Below are 25,985 nucleotides of genomic sequence, written 5' to 3'. Positions count from 1 at the left end.
CAGCTTACTGTGACCCTTTCCTTGTTCAGTCTGGTGAGCGGGACGTCAGTGTGCCTGACTATGGAGTCACCTATCACAAGTGTGTCTGACACGTTGTTTGGCCTTAAGGGCTGTGACCGTTTAGCACACTGACTTTGTGAACTATGTGTTGCATGTGCTATGTCTTGAGGTGGCGGTTGCTTGGGTGTCTGCTTTGGAGGCCTCTGTTGTTTTGGTAGATTTTTAATCAGCACCTCCGAGTATGTTTTTGTGTGTTTATGTGTTTGGTTTGCAGTTGTGATAGTTCTATGTGAGACTGGGTTTGTGGTGTGCGTTGTTACCTTCTCCTCCTGACTGGTCTTGCCAGTACTGAGTTGAGAGAGCTCAGCCTCCAGTTTGACTATATAGTTGCATCTCTTGCATATATTTGTATTTGTTGGGAGGAGGAGAGGGTTGTCTGTGTACATGAGGCAATTGTAACATTGCCTCAAGATTCCCAGATTCACCAGCTGAACAGGAGAGGACGCCAGCAACTGACCCTTCGACCTGCTAGAATAGTGAAAAGATTGCTGTGTAACTGAGTCAGAAAGGACCTATAGGGAAATGGGTACTCAAGGGAATTTAGGTGAATGAAGTACTTTCTTTTGTTTAAGAGTGCTTTACCTGTATAAAAAATGCTTTAGGAGCAAGTGCTGAGCTTTTCAGATAGAGTATAGGCAGTTCTAAGGGAAAAATTGAAGAGCAGACTTTACGGAGCCAGAAATAGTTTAAACTTGATTAACCGGCGCTGCCCGATGCTGCGCAACTTCGCGCTAAAGCACACAAAAATGGGCTTTATAACAGGGGGTTGAAAAGAGCCAGGAATTGACCCAAAATGGCCAATAAACTACAAGTTGCTGGGCTGGAACCACTCCTCTAGGGACAAATAGGTTGCTCAGTGCTCCCCACTCCCACTGGTGAACAAAGAAGCTTCCTCTTATCCAAATAAGGATATGGATAGCACAGGAACTAAGACAAAGCCCAGAAATCAGCAAAATCTGAAGACTGGACTATTCTAGTTCAGAAAAGAGGGAAAACAAGGATATTTTTTTTTTGTTTTTTTTCTTTTTTTACAGAGACAGAAGAAAACGATACAGTAGCAAACAGTAAATGCTATAAAACGGCTAGCGCACTTGAGTGTGTTAGCCTAACAGTTAAATTAAACAAAAATAACTTTTTAAAGTGCTAACAGTTTAGAATCTACACAGGTACAGTAAAAACAATATGCAGAGCTGTTTTTTAGTCGAGATGCAGTAATTAAAGCGAAAGCCAGAAAAAATACTTAAAAATCAAGGAAAGTCACTCTTTCACACTCTGCTGCTTGTAGAACTCTGCAGGACACCACGAGGAGCTGTGCAGAGTATTTTCATTATGCCTGGCCAGTAAAATCTAGCCATCACTCTTGTCTTAGCTTTGTCCATCCACAGGTGAACTCAAAACAGGACTATAAACTAGCTACGATAATTATACAATGATTTGTCACAACTGATGCAAAATCTACTCCCTAGCTTTACTTATTCTACTAAGAGGTCAAGATAGAGAGTAATGGGAACATCTTGTTTACCATCTTCTCCTATGAGCTTGGATATATTATCTCATGCATTACCTAAAAAAAAAAATCACCATGTGCTTTTTTAAACAATGTGGACTACCTGCAAGTCTACAAATGTAGAATTTCTTTTCTTACTAGCTTGCCTTGAGTTAGAAAATATAGCTTCCACTTCCAAGAACTCTGGCACTGCAGAATATCCTTACATTCACTGCTGCAGTATTCTTAACATATGGGATTCCCTGCTATGGATGCCTGATGTCTGGCCAGTCTACCAAAGACTTCTATTGCTTTAAAGGTACGCCGAATGTCACCTAACACTCTTTGCATAGCATAGGTATAAAGGTGACATTCAGGCCTTCCACAGTCCAAACTTTTTTTTGTCTCCAGTCTGAACACATATTTTCACTGTTCTTCTGTTTACCTGCATCTGTCTTCTGCCAGTTGAATGCATTTTCATTCTCCAGTGACTACATATGCCTGTTTGCTGACTTACTTGCAGTTGCAAATAAGTGGCCTGGGGTTTGTTTTTTTTCTTTTCTTGTCTTGTTTTGTGTGCCTTGGGGCTACTGTCATCCAGGAAGAGTAAATGCCAGTGTGGGAGACAGATTCCCCATAAAAACCATCACAATAAGGGTCTTTTTTTTTTTTTGTCTAGGTGCTTCTCATAACCATATGCATTCTTTAATTTGTCAGGTGCTCGTTCTGAAAACCCTTCGCAGTAGACTTTACCTTTCCTTGTATCTTGAGAACCAGCGGCTTAAGCTTCTCGCTAACGATAAGTGGAAGGAATCTCCTGCCCCAAGAGAGTCAGCCATTAGGAAAAAAGGTACAACTGGAATCTTCTGCCAGTTGTTTCTCCCAAATTCATTACAAACCCGGAGGCTCGCCTGTCTGTGCTGTCAGATTTCTCTGCCGTGACTGTGTTGGAAGCTGGTGAGGATCCAACTGGCAGCATATCCAGAGAGCCTTTGCAGGCATTCATTTCAGATGTCTATGGGGAAACAGTTGATTTTTTTTTCTGAGGGGCCTAGGGAAGTTACTCCACTTTTGTTGGGGAAGAAGTTCCTACTACGATGTAGGTCTCTCTCTTAGGGCTGGTTTTATAGTATACTAACGAATTAGGTGCAACCAAAACAGTTGCTAAATTGCAGGACAAATTGACGGCCACTCCCCTTACAACCTGGTAACTGTGCTGATACTTTATAGGAATTACAAGAAAAAAATATATTCTGACTTTTCTCTAAATGTCACAGACATCTTTAACACTAGACTGAAGTCATCTTAAAATGTAAAGTAGTATAAACAAAACAGTTAAAAAGTGTAAAACTAGCATTTCAATACTGTGATGCTGCTTATGTAAATTTATCAAACGAGGTGACAACTTGTTTTAAACCATTGACGGATCTAATTGCTCTGTTTTGCTAGAAAGGCATGGCTACATTGGAAACGGCTGTGAATCAGTGGAAGTTCTCTTCCTCTCTGCAATAGAGAGGATGAAAAACAGTTTCACACCTCTGTCTTGTTTACAGCAGCCTGAGCTTCTGACTACAGATTTCCCTGCGTCTGTGGTATGTCATGCAGGTGTAGACAAATTATTCTGCAACTTATGTGAGAAGTTAAGCTTAAAAAAAAAGTGGTTGGTCTTTCCCTTCCTTTGATACCAAAGTGAGGAAATGACAGTCTTAAAAGGTATAAACAGGTTTCAGATACCTATACAGTGCTGGGATCATATTGTACAGAGAAAAGCAACCCAAGAGTTGAAACTGTAGGAGAAGGTGGAGTTTTCCTTTTAAACAAAAACGTGAACATGTTTCTGAACATGTTTCTTCTGCTCCTAGAGCCACAAAGTGACAGTCAGGCCTCTACGCAAAGGCTATTTACTGCTTCAATGTCCTTAAAGCTTCCTCAAGGGGTTTTGGTTCCTGCACCTTCTTGGTCCTCTATGCCCTTTAAAAGGCCTAGAGAACAGGATTCTTCTGGGGAATAGTCAGATTCTGATGAAGAATCCCTGGCTTATTCTACTAAAATTCCTTCTACTTTGGATTACGGGTCAGAGGAGGAGAAATCTATTAGTACTGATGTTCCTTTTGAGAAAATTTCGTTTGGGGACACACCATCTAGCATGACATTTTTTTTTTTAAAGTAGAATTGTGCTCAGGTCCCCGATATCCATACCTGGTACTATGAGTTGCAGCAGTTGGAATCTCCTAAGACTGCAGCTATTCCTCCTGTTTTGGCTACTTTGCTGGATGCTTTTTCATCTCTTGTGCAAGGCTGGGTGGCTAAGGTTTTGGATTGTATTTAGTATCAGGTCTTTAAACTAACATTTGCATCTTTAATAATTATAAACTGATAGCTTGTTTTGTTGGCCTATTAACATTTTCCGGCATGAAATAAACACTTGTTGCTAATAAACTCTCAAGTCTGCAAGCAATTTGATAATGTACTACAGTAACATGGAAAGGCTGTTAACTTTATTAAATCAAACAGAAATCATTTCTCCTATCATAACCTCAAATGAAACTAAAGCAGAACACTGTGCACTTCTACACCTACATAAAATTAATCTTAACTGTTGCACTTTTTACATTTAAATTTTTATGATCAACAGATCATAACATACCATTCTGCAAGTGAAACTCCATCCACTGTCTCACCATAGCAGTTTCTTTAGCGGTCATAATTTAACTTTTCAGTACTATTGAATGCTGCAAGAATTTAGCATTACTGCCTACAATTTCTTGGATAAACAGTAAGAAGTGTAACTGCATAAGCAGTATTACATCGATTTGTTTTACCATGCTACCTTATAGCAAACAGTACTGTCTTTAATTCAGCTTGTTGAAACGGCTATAATCTGATATTTTGTGAATGGTAAACTGCAATGTCTGTATGAAATGCATACAATCTGATTACAGACACATTTATTACCAGACTCAATTTTAAACTGACCTAATTTTGGAAGTTTACTCGTCTGTCTTTTATACAAGTATGGAAGTTTGTCTGTCTTTTATACAAGTGTGCGAAATTTCTTTATCAGGAAGTTTATTCTAGGTCTTTTACACAAGTGCATGCAATTTTTTATATGGTATACACAATTATTATTTGAGTTGAACTGACCTAATTCTGAAACTTTACTTGGCTGCCCTTTACAACATAAGAATTGAACCTGTGACTTTAAAGACACACACTAAAAATGATGCACTGTTTTCATTCGTGGGTATGAACTTTGGACTGTAATGTCACTTTTAAACTGTAGCACTGACTTTAAATTTATATTCTGTAAACTGTAGCACTGACTTTAAATTTATATTCTGTAAACTAAGAAAGCATTATTTACATATTGGGTTGAACTGCCCTAATTCTATAACTTTACTTGTCTGTCCTTTTTACAAGTATAGCAATATGTGAATGCTTTGTTGTCCGTCTATATTAATATATTATTTATGCATTGCAGCACTTTTAATACAAAGCTCTTAACGACTAAAAAAAACAATTTTTTGCCAAATCTGTAACTGTAAACCCTTTATTCTGCAAATTAAGTTAACTGTCATTGCTGGTATACCCTACACAACGTAGATGCTTACAGTTGCCCTGTGTGTTTTTTTTTTTTTTTTTTTTTTTTTAACTAGCCACACCCAACATATCTTTGAGCACTTTAGCTGTGTCAGTTGAAATGGAACTTATTTTATCTTTAACCCATAAATCTTCATGTTCCTGTCGAAAACAATTGTTCAAATCCTGTACATTTGCAAACATCTTGTTACTGAAGTCTAAAACATATAACAATAATGACATGTCCATACTTAGGTCTGGAGCTGTTACACTTCATACTATTAGATGATGTGGTCCATAAACCCTTTAAATCCTAAAAACAATGCATGTGTCCTCTAATACAGATCTATTTCTAACTGAAGTTGATTTTTCTGTATTAAAATCAGTACATTATTTCATAATATTGCTGTAAACAATGAAATACTGTTATTCGTTTTAACTTTAAATAATGACAGATAAATGCTCTGGTTTGGTGCTGGACTGCCACACCCTTTATAGATTAGATTAGTATATCATTTACTTTATCAGACTGATCATAATTTGCACTCTGATCCCCCTCAGATCAACAGTTGCACTAGCTTGTACACAGATTGTGTTGACGGCTGTATTTACCATATTGCTACTTAACTCTATACTTTTTTTATTACCTGTGCTGTAGCATTTACACTGTGAAAACTGTGAATCAGAATTACTGACAGAAGCTGACATTCTGCAAATAAGATGCAGTGTGCTTCTCTGATTTAACCCTTTTGTGTCTGGAAAGATGTAACATTTCTGAACTAATAACCTTTAACTTTAAAGAACATTTCTGGAAGTGTTTTTTAGACTGCTTTACCCCATTTTTAACTTTAAACCAAACATTTACTGATGTCTTAACTGCAAGTATTACTTGACATGTTTATACAAAAGGTATGCAAGTAACTATCACTGATTAATTTAAACTTTTGAGCTGTTAACTAAAAAGTGTACAAAAAAATCTTATATAACTTTACGATTCTGGAAGAATGTGTCCTGTCTGCAGCTTTTTAACCTTCTTCTTGCTTTTTAGCTGTGTGACATCATCCTGGAAACTTGAAAGTTTATGGAGATGAAGTACTTTGCTGTTAACTGGATGCCATTTTATGTTCTGAAGGAACACTGCTTAAGGTTGCAGATTTCCTGGAGTGCTGGTCTGTTGAAGTTCTTTGAGGCTTTTTCTGAAGTAAATGCTGGGGCTCTGCAAATTTGTCCAACAGCTGCAATTGTTGTATGTCTGCTGTAGCTATTTTCTGTATGAATATTTTAAATCAAAAGGTCTGCTTTGTAAGGAGCAAGAGTAGTGCTGTCGGCTGTGACCTTATATGTATGGAGTTTACAGTCTCATCTGGAAAAATACTGGTGTGCTGCTGAAAAATCTGGCATCTGCTGCAGTTACTGATACACTAGGGAAAAAAAAGTGTTACGCTGGTGGCTGTACTTGAAAGGGCTACTTAAAGCTGTATTTGTTAAAGCTTGAATGAACACTGGTACCTGTAGTGTGACTTCTGATCAGATTGTTTTGAAAGAATCTTTCTGTAGAACACACGTAGTCCGACTGCTAATGCAAGGTTGCTATGGGGTTTTGTGACCCATTCATAGTGGCTTGCCATTGAAAACAAAATGATGAGACTGTAGTATACTGGAATTAAATGGAACAGATAAGACTTTCACTCCAGTTTCATTTCAGTTAATTACCCAAACTTGTGTTGAATAGGGTGCCAGTCTCTCTTACGGGCCAAGTCTTTTGTACTTTTCAGAATGAATCCTACGAACACTTTCAGTTAATAAGGCTTTATTAGATGCTCACAATATCCAAATCCCGTCTTCATTAATAGTACTGATAAACAATAGTCTGCAGAAATAATGGTTAGTAATAATATAGCAAATGTTTCTGCACATATATTCTGATTCTCCCGAATAATATAAACTGAAACAATATTTATTAGACCTGTCTTCTCTACTCAGGCTCAAGAGTCTGTACTGTAACTTCCTTTCTGCAATGCTGGATATTTAATATTTTCTATATGTCACTCTGAACTAAAAAAATGATTTCACTAACTGTATCTGCAATAATTCCTAATATCAAAACCCTGCAATGCTTTTCACTCCTCTACAGCCTTCGTTGCCTTGATTTCTAAGCCTTGTCTTGCATATTGTCTAAAAAAACTCCAGCTATACTCTGTGGCATATCATCTACTCAGAGGCAATCTCTGCTTAACATGCAAGGCCATGTCAAACCCTGAGCTGTTGGACATGCTCCACTTAAACAAATCCCAGTCCCTCAGAGCCACACGCTCCAGGGATCTAAGCCTTGTCATCACAATGAACAAAACATGCTGGAGGGATAGGTTCCTGACCCAGAGACTCCCCATACATGTCAAGCAGAGCAACTCCTCAGCACTCTTCAAAAGGAACCTTGACGATTGGATGGAAGATAGGAAATAGGCCCTAGGGCTGATAGAGTACCAACTTATATGCCTCTATCTAGCATTCCATTGCTATGTACATCTTTCCCTTGAAAAAGGAACATTTTGTAAACCTTATTTCTGTACATCTTATACTTAGCCAGCAAGACTGTATCTTTCCCTTGAGAAAGATACATATTCCATATGCATACACATAAACACAAGTCTAACTCAGTATTTTCAGGCCTATTATTCTACCTTAATGTACTATAGTAAATTAACTATATAAAAAAAAAAAAAAACCCTCATTCTAAACACTAGTCAAACCAGGTGCTGTATGACTATCCTCCCCTTCCCAGTTACATTCCTTTCTTTTTGCCCCTTTCTCTTCCTGTTTGGCTTCACTCAGAATTCTTGGGTTCCATCAATGATTCATCAGGGGTACGTTATGGTGCAGAAATCCCATCCTTTTATGGGCATTCCTCAGCCCCCTTAGTAACAACTTCCCTTTTTCCCCAGAGGTTCTTCAAAATCTCTTGACTCAGGGTACTATTCAAGAGGTGCCAATGTCCCAAAGGGGGGAAAAGGTTCTACTTCAGAATGTTTCTAGTGCCAGGAAAGAGGGCACTTGAGACCTATTCTAGATCGCTCTCATCTAAACACTTAGCTCTAAAAGTGCCTTCCTTTCGGATGTTGTCTCTTCAGATTCCGTTTCCTCTCTTACTCCCTCAGGCCTATATGGTGTCGCTGATCTCAAGGATGCTTATCTCCATATTCCAAATCCATAATCTTTTCAGGAAGCTTTTGCTTTTCTCTGTTGCTTCCTAGCATTTTCAGTTCTCTGCTTTGGCCTTGCTACTGCCCCAAGGGTGTTCAGTAAATGCCTTGCTCCTGTGATCACTTTTTGCAGGCTTCAAGGGATCCAAACATTTCCTTATGACCTGTTGATTTAACCTCTCCAGAAACCCTTTTGCAAAATCTTCATTTTGCCAGAGTCTGGGGTTCACTATAAATTTCAAAAAGGCTTCTCAGACTCCTCCTCAGGATCACATTTTTCTGGGTTGCAGGATTTCAGACAATGCCAAAGCTGGCTTCCCTGCCCACTCCAAAGGTTTAAACTCCTTTTTCTTTCTTTCAAGTTCTTTTTCTTCTGGTTTCCATTACCACCATGGAGTTTGAGAGCTCTGGGTTTCGTGACATCCACCATCCCAACGCTTCCTCTGGCCAAACTTCGAGAAACTTTCAGTGGTTTCCAAAGTCAGTGTGGCTTCAACATGCATATCCTCTAGACTTTCTAGTTTCTCTTCGCCTCAAACAGGAACATCACTGGTGGATTCAGCAGTTCACCGAATCCAAGAATCCCTTTTCATCCCCCCCCCCTCTTCCTCTCAGGAATTGTGCAGACGCTCTAGACATGGGATGACACCTTGCTTCCTAAACGTTCAGGGGGTGTGGTTGCCTCGTCAGCAGAAGGATCACATCAGTAGCAGAGATGAACGCTCTTCTTGCTGGCTCTTCAGGCTTTTCATCCTTGCCTCTCGAGGTGTTCACAGACAATACTACAGTGATGTGGTATACCAACAGACGGAGGAATGAGATTTTATCTTCTTTGCTGGTTGGCACTTCTGGTATGGAATCTTGCTGTCAAGTATCAAGTGACCCTTCAGGTAGTTTATACCCTTCTGGTCAGGACATTGTGCAGACACTGAGCAGGTCCTTAACTCAGTCCCATGAATGGATGCTTCACAGTGATGTGTTTCTGGACATTATCCACTACTGAGGTACTCCTCAAGTGGATCTTTTTGTCCCTCCTCTGAACAGTCAACTTCCTCCGTTTTGTGCCAGAATGCTCTCTTATTTTCTTGGAAGGGAATTTTTTTTTTAATGCATTCCCTCCCCTTCTCATTCTGAGTCCTGTTCAAAATTCAACAGGATGTTACCAAAATTTTGTTTGCAACTTCCCTTTGGCCGTGACAGCACTGGTTCCCCTCTTCTTCTGCATTTAGTCAGGGGCAATCACCACAAGTTATCTCATTGGGGGGGGGGGGGGTCTACTCTCACAAGACAAGGGATCTTTCATCCATCCCCACCTGTCCACACTTCTGCTGAGACTGTGGGTGATAGGATTTTGATTCCTCATAGACGCCCTTTTTCTAAGGACATGTTGCAAATCTTGTAGGGTCTATGAAACCTAATACTAGGAAATCCAAATGGAAGAGTTTCTATTTGGTATCTCTCTCATAACCTGGACGCACTTACTGAGGAATCAAAATCCTAAGGACATGTTGCAAATCTTGTAGGGTCTATGAAACCTAATACTAGGAAATCCAAATGGAAGAGTTTCTATTTGGTATCTCTCTCATAACCTGGACGCACTTACTGTGAATGTTCCTTTGGTTCTCTTACTTGTTTGAGTTGCTCAGTGCTGGTTTGATCTATTCTTCCATTAAGGCTCATTTATCAGCTATTGCTGCCTGTCTGTCCTTTTCTCCTCCTTTAGCTCCTAGATTTGAGATGAAACAACTTCTTAAGAGTCCCTAATATTAGACCTCCCACAAAGCCTGTTCATCCTCCCTGGGATCTTAATTTTGTTTTGGAGAAGTTGATTCAGGCTCCTTTTGAGTTTGATGCTTCATCTGCCTTGTAACATTGTTCCTGGAAGACTGGCAGAAGTGAGAGCTAACAAAAGAACAGATGGGTGTCCGAGTTACAGGCCCTTATGGCTTGCCCTCATTTTTTGATCTTTCATGAGGAGTGTGTGTCCTTGTGCACTAACCCTTCTTTTACGCCCAAGGTGGTTAATGAGCCATCACTTAAATCAGTCTATTAAATCTGCCTACTTGTTTTCCCTCTCCACAAACTGACAGTGAGAGGGTGCTCTATACTTTGGATATACATAGGTAAATCAAGGTTTATTTGGCCAAAGCTAATGCTATTAGAAACTCTTATCAGTTATTTGTTTCTTTTCATATTACAATAGTCCAGCCAATGATGTACCACATAAATCAATACAATACTAACAGTAAATTTGTTTCTTTTCATCCTAGATCTTTGGGACTTGCTATATCCAGACTATTTCTTCTCTGATTTCTAAGGCTATTTTTTTTTTTGTTTGTTTTGTCAGTCAATGTTCACTTTACTACAGCTGTGGCTTCTTCTACTGCTTTTTTCAAGGGCTTAGATACTAATTCTATTCTTGAAACAGCTACCTGGACTTCTGTGCATACCTTTACCAAGAACTACAAGTTGGATGGCATCTCTAGAGCTGGTTTGTTAGTGCAATTCTTCATGACTTTTTAGGGGACTCGTCTGCTCCTTAACCCTCCCTAGTTTCCTCTTGAGCTCTGACACTCTCCCATATGTTAACAATACTACAGTAGTGAATGTAAGGGCATAGTACAGTTGTGTAAAATCTTACCATAACGGTAGATGTTCTTGCCTTCACTGCTGCAGTATTTGCTCTCTCCCTCCTTCCCTCTAGTCCTTTGCCTTCCTGGATGTACAAATTACCTCTTGGGTTCCTTGGACTGGTGTTCCTACTGGGGTAATCAGTTCTGACTACGGTAGGCCTGAACTTCACCTTTATGCCTTATGCTACACAAGGAGCATTTGGGTGGTGTTCAGCATACGCTTAAAGCAACAGAAGTCTTTGGTACACTGGCCAGATGGGCTTCCACGGCAGGGAATCCCATATGTTAAGGATACTGCAGCAGTGAAGGCAAGGACATCTACCATTATGGTAAGATTGTACTTTCTTCTATATCCATTTTAAACGTTAGTATCAGACAGAAGTGTCCCGCTTTAACTTTTGTTTTGTATTCAATCAAACTACGATGTATGTATTTAAATATCTTCCGTAATTACTGTTAATCTTTGTTTGCAACTGTTTTGTAACAAATGTTTTCTGAATGGGGCTTTTCTCACCGGGCTTCTGCTGAAACATGGGCTATCGCTCAGTCGGATATGCCTGGTTAACAAATGTCAAAATTAATAAATAAATTCATTAACACATCTGTAAAACTTCTTGACAATACACTTTCTTTCATTTTATGTTTCCCTTGCTCCACCCTACAATGAAGCTCAAACTTGAGTAACAAACTTCCTGTCTTTATCCCTCCAGGCTTCATTCTTTTATGCAAACTTCACTATTTTTCTCACTAACACATTAGATTCATTTACATTCATATTCCACCATTTTTTCACATACATACAACACACGTGTATATGCATGTGTGTGGTTACATTTTTGTTTAAATCAGAAAATATCAAACAAGAAACATTGAACCAAACAGTGACTGCAGCTGAGAAAGGAAAGTCACCCCACTGCTGGAACCACAATAAAGCTTTTTGGGAGTTTGTGGTGTTTTCCGTTCCAGTACTTCTTGTTTGAGGTTTTGTTTTTTTGAACAAAAAGCATTTGAGATTTGCAAATGAACACACACATTAGACACATCACACACAATATTTTTCACCAATATTCCTTAAATTATCATCTAAAACCACCAATATGCAAAAACATGGCATCCACTACATAAAATTTGCTTACCTAAGAAGATATTTATCTAAATAAAACCACACTGTTGGAAACTCCTGTTGTAATGGATGCAGTGTGATTCTCAAACAATCTGGAACTACATTGGTGATTGATGAGTATATTTCTTGGTATTTTAACCTTTCAGAGTTCTGCATTGTCTTAATTTGCCTGACTGAATTATTTTATATATATTTTCTGGCATTGTTTTTGGTTTCTCATCTGTCCTGAAACTTTCCCCCCACCCTATTCTTGTGGTGGTGTCATAGTTGGTGGCTTTGCAGTTGCCCACTCCTACTGTAAATTTGATCTGGGACACCCCTCCCAGTCTGGTGTTCACTTTAATACAAAGAGAACATTTGAGAAGGCCAACCCACTTAGGTTCTTAACCTTGAATTTTTCTTCTGCTCCTCCTTTCTCTCTCAAAAGAAATTTGCACTTTATTTTGCTTTTGCCTCTTCTTAAAATGACTCAATTATATTTATTCTGCTCCATTTATTACTGCTTGGTAGTAGCCTGATTAAATTGTAACTGCTACTCTAAGCCTTTTGGTTTAAGCTCTTGGGCTCCAGACCAGTTGTTTTACATTAAGAAGGTTTGTGGTCTGCACTGTTGTGGCAGAACAGGTAGCTTACATCCTTCTAAGTTGGGAATTGTGGATTGAAGTCTCAAAGTCTGTTATTCTACAAGTGTATCAGTTTTGGTTAAAACACTTTGGCTTCAGGACAGGTATTTTTCATTAAGAAGGTATGTGGTCTGCACTCTTGTGAGAGGACAGGCTAGATTCTGCCCTTCTGAGCTGGGAATTACTGGTTAAAGGCTTATTGTGCCTGCTTATTTGAACCGTTTCTTTCTGAAATTGGTACGCCTTGTTTGCTGTAGCATAGACTAAATTCAGACCTGCTGAATCTAGCTTCGTTTGTACAACTTGAGCACTAATACAGACACTCTGGAGAAGGTCCCCCTGCACCCTAGTGGCAGGAGTGTGCAGTTAGAACGTGCCCGATTGAAGACTGCTTGAATGGGGCTCAGTTGTAAGCTTATTGGTTAATTTGTTTAAATCAGTTTGCTCGTTTGCTCATTTGCTTCCTGGTGCCATAAAGTCCGCTCTTCAAATTTTCCCTTAGAACGAGCCATTTTTTTTAGTTTTAGCACTAAAATCCATTTCTTTGAGCTCAGCACTTGTTCAGAACTTGTTGTAAGCACTAAAGCTACAAAATTATTAAAGCACTACAACCTGTGAGAGATGCACTTATATAGCCAAACTGGAAGCAAAGTTCTCTTCCCCCAAGACTGGACTAGACAGTCAAGAGAAGACGGTAAACACTTGCACCACACCACACTTATCACAGTCCCTCAAAACCTACACCACCAAAACACACACACAGAAACACAAAACAAGCACCTACATTCGCCACTCAACCACAGCCCATAAGACATAACAATGTACCAAACACTCTAGTCATAGGGGACTCTATAGTCAGGTACACTTATGTCCCACTCACCAGGCTAAACAAGGAGAAAGTTACTGTCAGCTGCCTGTCGGGTGCCTGGATCCGCCACATAACGCACGCACTCAGTTCACTCCACAAGTACAAATATGACTATCATTGCCCATGTTGGTGTGAATGACCTGAGACGTACCTCCCTGGACTACATGAGGAGAGGCATGGAGGAGCTCTCCGATCTTTTAGTCCAGGCAGGTATGACCCTAGCCCTGAGAAGCATCCTGCCATAACCCAGAATGACACCACAGTACAAGGACAAAATGATTGACTTCAACAATTGGCTAAGCTTCTGGTGTCACTCCAAGGGGATCCAGTATCTCTGGCTGGGATGACTGGATCGACAGATCACGATGCTTTGCCAGAGATGACCTGCACCTGTCACCCCTTGGATTCCAGATACTGGCTAAGGCTCTTGCCACGACTATAGTGCCTTTTTTAGGCAAGGTTCAAATGACAAATTCACCACCTTAGCCGGTACATGCGAGCAAAATCTGAGGGCAATGCTACTCAATGCTAGAAGTCTAAACCTCAAAATGCATTCATTCGAGGCACTCCCTAAAATGTACAACATCAACATCTGTGCAGTGACAGACACCTGGTTCAAGGCTCCAGAGAGTACCCCTGCATTACCAGGCTATAATTCATACCACACCTTTCGGCCACCTAACCTGGACCTAAACACTAAAGGTGGAGACATGTCCATATTCATTAAGGATATCCACACCTCCAGGCTAGTTGTTCAGCATAATGCGTCCAAGATTATCCAAGTGCAACTAACTCTGGGCAATACTGCAATCCAAATTGCAACTTGCTACAGATCCCCCACCATGCCCCAGGATTCCCACTCCTCATTTCTTGATACACTGGAAAATATTAGGGTACAACCCAACACCCTAATAATGGGCGATTTCAACTACCCCACCATTAACTGGGAAAACTACTCACATACCAACTCTTTTGCTCAACGTTTTCTGGAATTCATAAATTCCAATGCCTTGGGTCAACCTATCCCCACCAGGGGCAGCAATATCCTAGACCTGGTCATTACCAACATGGGCAACCGGTGTTCCACACCAGAGGTCACCTCCTCGTTGGTCAGATCCGACCACAAGCTAAATCACTCTAGACATCCACATCCCACCTCCCATTAGGGAAATCGCCATAAAAAATTTCTCCAAAGCAAACTTCACGCTTCTTGAGACAGAAGAGGCAAACCTCACGACACCCATTCAGACTGACAATACAGGTACAACTGCTGAATCCTACACAAATACATTTTATAAGGACTTATGAGTGCATGGAATGTGCTCTCCTCAACATAACCAAGATGCTATGCTCCAAAAAAAGGAAGCCAATCTGGTGGTCCCCTGCCATAAATAAACTCTATAACAGAAGAAAGAAACTGTTGCAAAAAAAAAAAAAAAAAAATAAGTAAAATCCCATGAATGGAGGAACTCCCTGGTCAGCCTCAGTAAGAAGCTGAGATCCCTCATAAAATCCTCCAAAGCTAGTTACGAAAACAAACTCGCCACCGATTCTAAAGGCAACCACAAAGCATTCTACAGTTATGTCAAGAATCTCAATGGCAACACTCAGATCTGCTCTGAGTTACCGCGCAATGGCACTAAATATATAGAACCAACTGATATTACCAAAATCCTGGCAAACAGGTTCACTGCTAATGTTACCCCCCTCTCACCCCCCTAAAGGGCACATCTCTATACCGGAAGAATTCAAAGTTCCTGCAATCACGGCTGCACAGGTAAAAACCACACTCTCCAAAGCCAAGAACACAACATCCATAAGACCTGACAACATCCCAGGCTGAGTTCTACATGAACTGCAGAATGAACTGGCACCCTACCTAAGCACCATGTTCAATCATAGCCTCACCTCAGGCTTTTTGCCCACTGAATGGCACACAGCAACTGTTATCCCACTCCACAAAGGGAAAGCCACCACGGACTCCGGTAACTACCACCCCATTAGCCTAACGAGCCTGGTCTGCAAGGCCATGGAACTTATCATGGATCTTATACACAAAGACATTGGTAATCTCCAAATTCTGGACCCCATCCAGTTTGGGTTTGTATAATGCAGATCATGTCTCCTAAACCTGACAGACCTCTTTGAAGCAGTCACCAAAGCCATAGATGAGGGTAAGGTGTTCACACATCCTATCTAGATCTCGCCAAGGCTTGACACCATCCCCCACTCTGGAATTATAGATAAGTCACAAGATGGGTTGCCAACTGGCTCACTGACAGAACCCACACTTGAAAGTAGCAGACTCCAAATCTGACTTCAGACCAGTGACAAGTAGAGTACCACAGGGTTCAGTCCTGGGTCCTCTTCCGTTTGGTATCTACTTTTCTGAAGTACAGATAACACAGAAGGTCTTTGGCTAACAAAGTTCGCAGATGACTGCAAACTAGGAGCCATAATCAAAACTCCTAACAATGTGGACATCCTACAAAAGGGCCTCACGGAGACAGATGCCTGGTGTCAAAGCCATGGCCTCAAGCTCAATGCCAAAAAGTGCATGGTCATCCCCTTTGGTAAAAACTCTGCACCCACGAGCTACCACATAGGTGGTAGTCTACTTAATACAAAGTATAACAGACCTTGGGACACAGGTGGACAGTAGTCTCTCCTTTGATAATCACATCGCCACAGTAGTCAGGAAATCCTTCTATGTGGCACACCTCCTCACAAAAGGTTTCTCATCCAGGGAAAAAAAAAAAAAAAAAAAAAAGGTCATTGTTCCCCTCTACTCGCCACTCATTAGACCCATTATAGAGTACAACTCCCCTTTTGGTATGTACCTCACAAGACATCTACAACTGGAAAGCCCGCAGAAATACCTCACAAAGAGGATTACCGGCTTCAAACAGATGCCCTAAGACAGTCTCAAAAAAACTCCAGCTTTACTCAGTCACATACTGCCTACTCAGAGGCAATCTCTGCCTAACATACAAAGCTATGTTAGTGTCTCAGCTTTGGCCGGCTAAGATCTACTGGAGGTCAACTGGACGTACAAGTGAACTTAAGTACACTTATCTGCTCTTTCATATAGTACTGCATGTAATTTGTGTTTTTCACTGAATATTAACTCAACTGAAGTTGTGGCTGTGTCTACAGTTAGTTCCCCACCTCTTACCGGAACTGTCTTATTTGCTGCGTGCTGTTCAGTCGCTCTTACTCTGCACGTATTACTGCTTGTTAGTAGCCTTCTAATTTACTGCCTTCTGCACTTGTTTTTTAGTCATTTGTTAATTTAATTGTATTTACTTAAAAACTGCATTTGCCGTAATATTGCTACACACTGAAGTGTGCTAGCCTGCACTGCAATTTGAATTTTATTTACTGCTGTTTTAGCTGCTTTTCTGTAAAAAATTATATACACACATATATACACACACTAATAGATATATATATATATATATATATATATATATATATATATATATATATATATATATATATATTATATATATCTATCTATCTCACACACGCACACACACATATATATTATATTTCTAGCTTGTTTCCTGCCTTTCCTGTCACTAGTCTAGTCCAGATACAGACTTGCTGTATCCAGGACTGTTGGTAAGCTTCTGAGCCCCCCAAGCCTTACTGTGTTGGAGGGAAGCCTTCTAGCTTACCAGTGGGAGTGGTAAGCACTAGGTAGCCTATCTACCACAGGAAGAGTGGGTTTTGGCCCAGAAATGGTAGTTAATTGGCAGTTTGGGCAGTTTTTCTATCTCTTTCTACTTTCTGGTTTAAAGCCTGTGTTTGAGCTTGTTTCCTGTCTTTCCTGTTACTAGTCTAGTCCAGGTACAGATTTGCTGTATCCAGGACGCTTTGCAAGCTTCTGAGCCCCCCTAAACCTTTCCATGTTGGAGGGAAGCCTTCTAGCTTATCAGTGGAGTGGGAGTGGTAAGCATTAGGTAGCCTATCTACCACAAGAGGAGTGGTTCCTGGTCCAGAAATTGTAGCTATTGGCCGTTTGGGCAGTTCTCTCTCTTTCAACTTTCTTGTTTAAAAGCTGCACTTGCGCTTGTTTTCCACCTTTCCTGTAACTAGCCTATTAGATAAAGAGCTTCTGAGCCCCCCAAGCCTTACTGTGTTGGAGGGAAGCCTTCTAGCTTATCAGTGGAAGTGCTAAGCACTAGGTAGCCTGTCTACCACAAGAGGAGTGGTTCATGGCCCAGAAATTGTAGTTTGACCATTGGGCCAGTTTATCCATCTCTTTCAACTTTCTGGTTTAAAAAAAAAAAAAAAATGATGACATCTGCGCTCATCCCCCATCTTTCCTGTAACTAACCTACTGGGAAGCACTAGAAAGCCTTAAACTGATACAAGCCTTCTAGCTTAGAAGAGAGACTTTGGAGTGATTAAGTATCAGTTTTCTGTACTTTCTTGCTGTATAACAGTTGTCCACCTAAACACCGATTTTCCAGCATTTGTGGTTTAAAAGCTTGTTTTTTTTCACATATTGCACTTATTTGACTGCCTGCACTTTTAAAAAGTCGTTTTTTGTTTAAATAATTTGTTGAACTGTTGTAGGCTACGCACTAAAGTGCGATAGCCTTTTCTGATAAGCTGTTGTAAAGTGTATTTTTACTGTTTTTGCCTTATCTTTAAAAAAAAAAAAAAAAAAGCCAAACAAATTCCTTGTTTCCCACCTTTCTAAGCTAGTATAGTCCAGTTTTCAGGCTAGTGCTGAATTCAGGGCTGTGTTACAAGTTTCTGAGCTGCCCATACCTTACTTGGACAGAAGGAAGTTTCTCTGTTCACCTGTGAGAGAGGGAAGTTTTGAGCAGCCTATCTGTCCCTGGAGAAGTGGTTCTAGCCCAGAAGTTAGTAGTTTACTGGCCATTTTGGGCTAATTTCTCTTGAATTTCCCTGCTATAAAAAATGTGTTTGCACGCCGGGCAGTGCCGGTTAGTTAGGGTTAAATTATTCCCAGCTCCACTAAGTCTCCTCTTCAGTTTTTCCCTTGAAACTAGTCTAACTCTCAACCTAAGCACTCAAAATGCATCCTACAGCCCAGCACTTGCGCAGACCTACTAGCAAGCACTAATATACACCGACACTTAATTGTCCAGCAGGGCACGGCTCTTTATTCACCCTTCACCAACCAAGTGACTAATTAGCTCACCCTACTATCCAGGCATGACCAAAGGGCAATTTCAGGTGTACTCTCCAGTCCAGCTGGTAAATCTGGGTATCCTGGGGCAATGTTACAACTGCCTCATGTACACAGACAACCCTCTCCTCCTACCACAAAACACTAACATATGCAAGAGATACAATTATACAGCCAAACTGGAGGCTAAGCTGTCTCCACCCATGACTGGAACAGACACTCAAGAGAAGAAGGTTAACACTTGCACCACACCTCCACACCTCCAGCCACACACAGACCTACTAAACCAGCACTGGCAAAAATACACATAAATACACAAAATCATAATCAGAGGCTCTAAATAAAAACCTGCAAAAGCATCAGAGGCCTCCAAAGCAGACACCCACACAACCTGCACCTCCTGTCACAAACCAGACAACACACAAAAACACAGTGTGCCACACAATCACAGCCCTTAAGGCGAAATAACATACCTAACACACTAGTAATAGGTGACTCTATAGTCAGGCACACTGACGTCCCACTCACTAGGCTGGACAAGCAGAAGGTTACTTTAGCTGCCTGTCGGGAGCCAGAATCCGCCACATAACACACGCACTCAGATCACTCCAGAACAAGTACAAATATGACTCTGTCATTGTTCATGTTGGTGTGAATGAACTGAAACATACCTCCCTGGACTATATGAAAAGAGACATGGAAGAGCTCTCTGGTCATGTAGCGCAGGCTGGTATTACCCTGACCCTGAGTAGCATCCTGCCCTCACCAAGAATGATACCTCAGTATAAAGAAAAAATGATCAATTTAAACAATTGGCTAAGCTTCTGGTATCATTCAAAGGGGATACAGTGTCTGTCAGCCTGGGACGACATGCTCGACAAGCTGCGTTCTTTGCAAGAGACGGCTTGCACCTCTCACCTGCTAGGCTTTTGAATACTGGCCAAGGCTCTTGCTGCCCCCATAGTGCCTTTTTTAGGCAAGGCTCAAAAGTTAAACCCACCTCCGTAAACTGCACAACTAACAAAAAACTGAGGGTTATACTACTCAACCCCAGGAATTTAAATCTCAAAATGCACACGCTCGAAGCACTCCTCAGTATGGAATACATCATCTGTGTAGTAACTGAAACCTGGTTCAAGGCTCCAGAGAGCACCCCAGCACTACCGGGCTACAACTCAAACCACACTTTCGACCACAGAACACAGACTGAAATACAAAAGGAGGGGGTGTATCCATATTCATCAAGGATACCTACACCTCCAGGTTAGTGGCGCAGCATGATACCTCTGAGATCATCCATGTGCAACCAACATCAGGCACATCTACAATGCAAATTGTGGCCTGCTACAGATGACCCTCCATGACCCAGCACCACCACTCCACCTTTCTGGAGACAATGGAAAACATGACGGTCCTACCAAACACCCTGATATTGGGCGATTTCAATTACCCTACCATTAACTGGGAAAACTACTCGAGTACAAACTCTCAGGCCCAGCACTTCCTGGAATTCATCAAATCAAATGTCCTGGATCAGCTGGTAAACTCCCCTACCAGAGGTGAAAACATACTGGACCTGGTCATCACCAACATGGGCGACAGGTGTTCCACACCAGAGGTCGACCAGTCACTGGTTAGATCAGACTATAAATCACCCCCCCCCCAACTAAGAAAACCACAGTAAAAAACGTTTCAAAAGAAAACTTCACCTTACTTAAGATAGAGGCGGTAGGTTTCACAGCCCCCACGCTAAAGGATAACGCTGCCCAAGATGCAGAAACCTTTATAAATGCTCTCTATGAACACCTACAAGGATGCATGGATCATGCCCATCCCTAGCAAAACCAAGACTCACTCCTCTGAGAGAAGGAAACCAGTCTGGTGGACCCCTGCCATAAACACGCTATAGAATAGGAGGAAACTAGTTCAGCAAAAAAGCAAATCCAAAGAAAGAAAGACATTCCTGATCAGTAACAGTAAGAAACTAAGGTCCCTCATAAAATCATCCAAAGCTAACTTCGAAAGAAAAATAGCCAAGGATTCAAAAGAGAACATAGCTAAAGAAGGCTTTGTGGTTAAGAATCTAAGTGGCAACTCGCAGATATGTGGTGAACTAGTGCAAAATAGCACAAAATATACTGAACCTACTGATATTGCCAACATCCTGGCAGAAACTTCACCCCCAAAAAGAGCCCACAACAATACCAGAAAAGTGTAGTGTCCCGGAAATCAGACGCACAGGTGAAAACAGCCCTTTCAAAAGCCAAAAAACACAGCATCAATGGGGACAGATGGTGCCCCAGGCTGCATCTTGCACGAACCCCCACCTAAACACGCTGTTCAACCTCAGCCTCTCCACAGGCTACGTGCCCATAGAATGGTGCACAGCAACGGTTATTCCACTCCACAAAGGAAGGGCCACAACTGACCCTGGTAACTATCACCCCATAAGTCTGACTAGCCTGGTCTGCAAGGCTATGGAACGCATCATGGAACTAATTAACAAAAACATTGGGAACCTCCAAACACCTGACCCGACCCAGTTCGGCTTTAAGGGCAGATCATGCCTAATAAACCTGGTTTACTTCTTTGAGACACTCACCAAGGCCATAGATGACCTCGCCAAGGCTTTCAACACCATTCCCCACTCAGGTATTACAGAAAACCTCATCAGCCTGAACATAAACCATTATGTCACGAGATGGGTTGCCAACCGGTTTACAGACAGAACTCACACGGTAAGAATAGCGGGCTCCAGGTCCGACTCTACACTAGTCACAAGGGGTATCTCGCAAGGCTCGGTCCTGGGATCCCTGCTGTTCGGCATATACTTCTCAGAAGTACAGGCAAACACAGGAGGACTATCGCTAACCAAGTTCGCCGACGACTGCAAACTAGGAGCCATAATTGACTGGCTGACACGGACATCCTCCAAAAGGGCCTTACTGAGACAGACACCTGGTGTCAAAGTCATGGCTTCAAGCTAAATGCCAAAAAATGCATAGTCATCCCATTTGGGAAAAACAAAACACCCACGAATTACCACATAAGTGGCAGCCCCCTTAATACAGAAGGGGTAATGAGAGATCTGGGGACCAAGGTAGATAGTAATCTCTTCTTTGACAATCATATTGCCAAAGTAGTTAGGAAATCCTTCCATGGGGCCCATCTAATTACTAAAGGGTTTGCATCTAGAAATAAAGAGGTTATAGTGCCCCTCTACCCGTCACTCATCAGACCCATCATAGAGTACAATGCCCCATTTGGGATGTACCTCACAAGACACTTCCAACAGCTGGAAAGACCACAAAAGTACCTCACCAAGAGGAGTACTAGCCTCAAACATATGTCCTATGCAGCCCAACTGAAAAAACTCCGGCTGTATTCAGTGGCATATCACTTACTCAGAGGTGAACTCTGCCTGACTTACAAAGCCATGTCCAACTTAGAATTGATGGACATGCTATACCTAAAGAAATCCAAGTCACTGCGAGCCATGCGCTCTAGTGAGCTAAACCTTGCCACAACAATAACTAGAACATGCTGGAGGGATAGATTCCCGTTACAGTGACTCCCCCTGCTTTGGAACAAAATTCCAAACTACATTAGGCAGAGCCCCTCACTAACACTCCAAGAGAAACCTTGATGAGCGGATGGGTAATAGAAAATAGACCCCTGGGATCACTTCATTGGCTCTGCTTGACAGAGGATCAGTTAAATTAATCAATGGGGCGGCGAAAGCCGACACACTCTGGCTAGGCTTATAAAAGCCCTCGGGCAGACAGCCTAGTACCTACCTATGAACCTATACCCACAGCTGTTGGACATGATCCACTTAAAGAAATCCCAATCCCTCTGAGCTACACACTTTAGGGACCTAAACCTTGTCACTACAATAAACAGAACATGCTGGAGGGATAGATTCCTGTCCCAGAGACTTCCCATACTCTGGAACAAGCTAGCCATCTATAGCAAACAAAGCTACTCATTAGCACTGCAAGAAAAAATCTTGATTGGATGGGAAATAGGAAATTCACCCCGGGGATCACCTCTGTGGCTTTGCTCAACAGGAGCACAGGAAAATAATTTTCTTGGGTGGCGAAAACCAGGGTACCTTTTTGGTTAGGCTTATATAAGCCATAGGGCCAATAGCCTAGTACCTACATATAAACCTACGAAAGAAAACAGCTTTTATGCAAGTGAGGCAGTGCAAAATATAAACTTTCCTTTCTTTGCAGGACTTCAACTTCCACACAACTTTACTTTATTATTCTCACACCAAGGTCACTTCAATTTGGAGAGACAACAATCATTTAAAAAAGGAATGACTTGCTCTGTCTCGATCTCCGAATTAAATTACACTGGGACCACCTCCAAGTGTTGTCACCCTTTAAGGGATAAGGGCAGATGTCCCCATTTCATCCCTCTTCCCAAGGACAGGTACACCCATCTTTACTACTTAGCATCAGCAAGCTCCTAGGCCAGTAACAGAACACATTACCTGGGCTGTGTAAGGATTTTAGTCCTCTACTACAACAGAAGTGGCTAATTCCAGCTCCTTTTTAAACACTACACAAAACCGTGGCACCCACCTAACTAAACTACAAGTTGTTTCAGAAAGTTTTCAGCTAACGAATGGCAACTAGCCTTGATAAATGTACAAGAGGAGCAATTATGCAGAAAAGTGAACACATTAAGAATAGATCAAACCAGGAGAAGAATGTGATTTACAATAAACAGAGCAACTGGGTGGGCAAAATGCCTTGGAAGAGAAGGATCAGCAATACAATATGTACAAATGACAAAAGAAGTCTCTTGGACATTTTAGGACTTAGGATAAAGCGATAAATAAGTCTGCCCTTCTCTTTACATTATACAGTTTTCCTGTGAGCGGCTACAGAAATTATGTGATGAGTTGGGAAAAAAACTCTAAATAGCTTCACGCCTATCAGTTGATAAAGACAGTAATTTTAGAAATGTACTGCACTGAAGAAAGAAATAAAATAAAAAGAAAAGAAACAAAGGGCCTGCAATGATACAGGCAAATATATAGAACTATTAGAACAGCAACATGTCAATTAAGTTAGAGCCAAGAACATTAATGAAAGGTGAACTTAAATGGAAAATGAAAATGCACTACCAACCTAGCATAATTAAAGTGTCCTATGTACAGACAGGCATATAATTATAAAAAAAGGCAAGATAAGCTAACAGAAACCGGAAGAAAATCAGTCCAGACTGAACAAGCTGACAAAAATAATTCCTTATTCCAAGAAGACATCTGAGCTGTATTTTCTGCATTCTTAATATCCTCTAACATGAACCCATCAAGACCAAGTTACCATGGACAGACATGTTTGCATAAAATTCAGTAAAGTAGTAAGCATTACAGAACAAAACAGCTTGCGGTCCATTTTAGAGTTTATAGATTGTAAAGAGAAGAACTATACAAACCAAAGGATGGACTGTGAAAGCCCTCGTTGAGTTTTACTAAAGAAGAAAAAACATATGTACTTATTTTAAACTAGCATGCAAACATTCAGAAGGCAAAACGCTATGTCCGATGTCAAGAGCTACAGTAATTGCTTACACTATTTCAGTGATTTCCCTGCGCATTTATGCCACATGCTACTGACAGAATTCAAGTAGGTGGCACACTCTCTGAACATTTCTTGGCCCAAAGAGACGAAATACATATAAAAATGTAACACTACCATGATTACACCATTCAATATCTTACAGCTCTGATCTGGAAAGTGGCACTTTCATTGAAAGCAACACCACATTCTCCTTCCTATTCAAAGTTACGTGTAGCAGCTACTCCAAGTGCTATACTGTTCAAAACCAGTGAATCGGACTTCCAAAGTAAAGCAGTCCCACATCTCATAAATGCAAATATCACAATCCTAAACAGCTGCATTCTATGCAGTACCTAGTACTACCCTTATGACTGATGGCATAGGGTGGTAAGTATCGTTAGCCATCATGCTGCATTTAACGTTTAACAAAAAAAAATACGTGCAGCTTTCCTCAATATCCAACAAACTGTACACCAATTCCGAGAGTACAATCCTGCAGATAGGCATCTAACATCACCTGGTGCTGCTCAAAACCACCTCCTCAGCACTCACACTCCCAAGTTCAGCCTTTAAAAAAAGAACCCCTGTACAACAACATATAAAACAAGTAAGAGACAGAGAAGCTCAGAAATACTTCCTAATCCAAGAACTGTATAGCATACCTGTCTATAGAATATCCACTGGTTTCATAAACCCTGAACTCCACAACAGCAGCGCGCTCCTGTACACCTGCTCCGTGATTGGATAGCTAACCATACCCAGAAGCCATTACGCCATGGCTTAATCGTACGGCTTTCGACGTAAGACGAACTGCACGCATTTCGATTTTCTGTAATAGAGTGAACTATTGCGTGAAGTTCTGCGTACTCCAACAGTACAGGCTTAGCTGTTGTGGGTGTCAAAGTCCGGAAGCCCCATTAAGACGCATCACACATAGAAGATTGTTAACACCTTAACGTTTAAAGGAAATAGTGTCGAGAATAGGATCGTAACGTCAGTTGTATATTGTATAGTATAAAATGTTTGTGATTTAAAGCAAGACATGTCGGCGACAATGGAGAATACTGGACCACATAAGTTTTTTTCGTAGTTCTTAGAATATTACGGCAGCTGCGTAACATCTAGGAGCTGCTGCTCTCCTTTTGAGTTCATTTTTTTTGTAATTCCTTCCATCCAGTCCCATTGCAACTGGTTACCACAGTTAAATTTTGGCCACCAAACCTTTCTGGCACTTAGCTGAGGATTGAAGTAATTAAATAATGACAAATATTTGAATTTAAGACTCCACATCCTTCCAAAAATTCAAATTTGTAAGAGGAATGTTTAAAATCTATCCATATTTGTTCCCCCATCATTTTAAGCTTTGTCCAGATTTTTTTGCTCTAAGGTTTTTGTGTTGCATTGAATGTTAACTGAACTGGAAGTTTTGACTCTGTTTCGTCAGTTAGTTCCCCACTCACCCTCCCTGTTTTTGTGCTAATCTTGGTGACTTTGAAACTGCCCGCTCCTCTTGTAAAATTGTGTTTGGATACTCCTTCTGGGCCCATCTCATTTGCTCACTCAACTGAGTGCAGTGAGATCATATTCTGATTTCAGGCACTCCTACTGTGTACAAAGAGAGCATCTGGGAAAGAAAAAAATATTTTTAAGCTTGTTTCCTGCCTTTC

General features: G+C 41.0%; 1 protein-coding gene across 3 annotated transcripts in view; it reads right to left on the bottom strand.

Annotated features, from left to right (window-relative positions):
* Positions 1 to 25,126, bottom strand: part of NUP93 (nucleoporin 93) — a 1,122,661-nt gene extending 1,097,535 nt beyond the window's left edge. For 2 of the 3 annotated variants that reach the window (XM_044081412.1, XM_044081414.1), the window contains exon 1: positions 24,981 to 25,126. The gene's annotated coding sequence lies outside the window, so the exon portion shown is untranslated. Of the gene's footprint in view, positions 1 to 6,950; positions 6,957 to 24,980 lie in introns of those variants that run through there. The other variant, XM_044081413.1, reaches the window with a different exon arrangement.
* Positions 25,127 to 25,985: the final 859 nt, after the last annotated feature.

The sequence above is a fragment of the Protopterus annectens genome, chromosome 8.part0, assembly GCF_019279795.1.
Source record: "Protopterus annectens isolate FY-2018-M chromosome 8.part0, PAN1.0, whole genome shotgun sequence".
Lineage (NCBI taxonomy): Eukaryota > Metazoa > Chordata > Ceratodontiformes > Protopteridae > Protopterus > Protopterus annectens.
The sequence above is the reverse complement of the archived record's forward strand: the minus strand, read 5'-3'. Positions and strand labels throughout refer to the sequence as shown.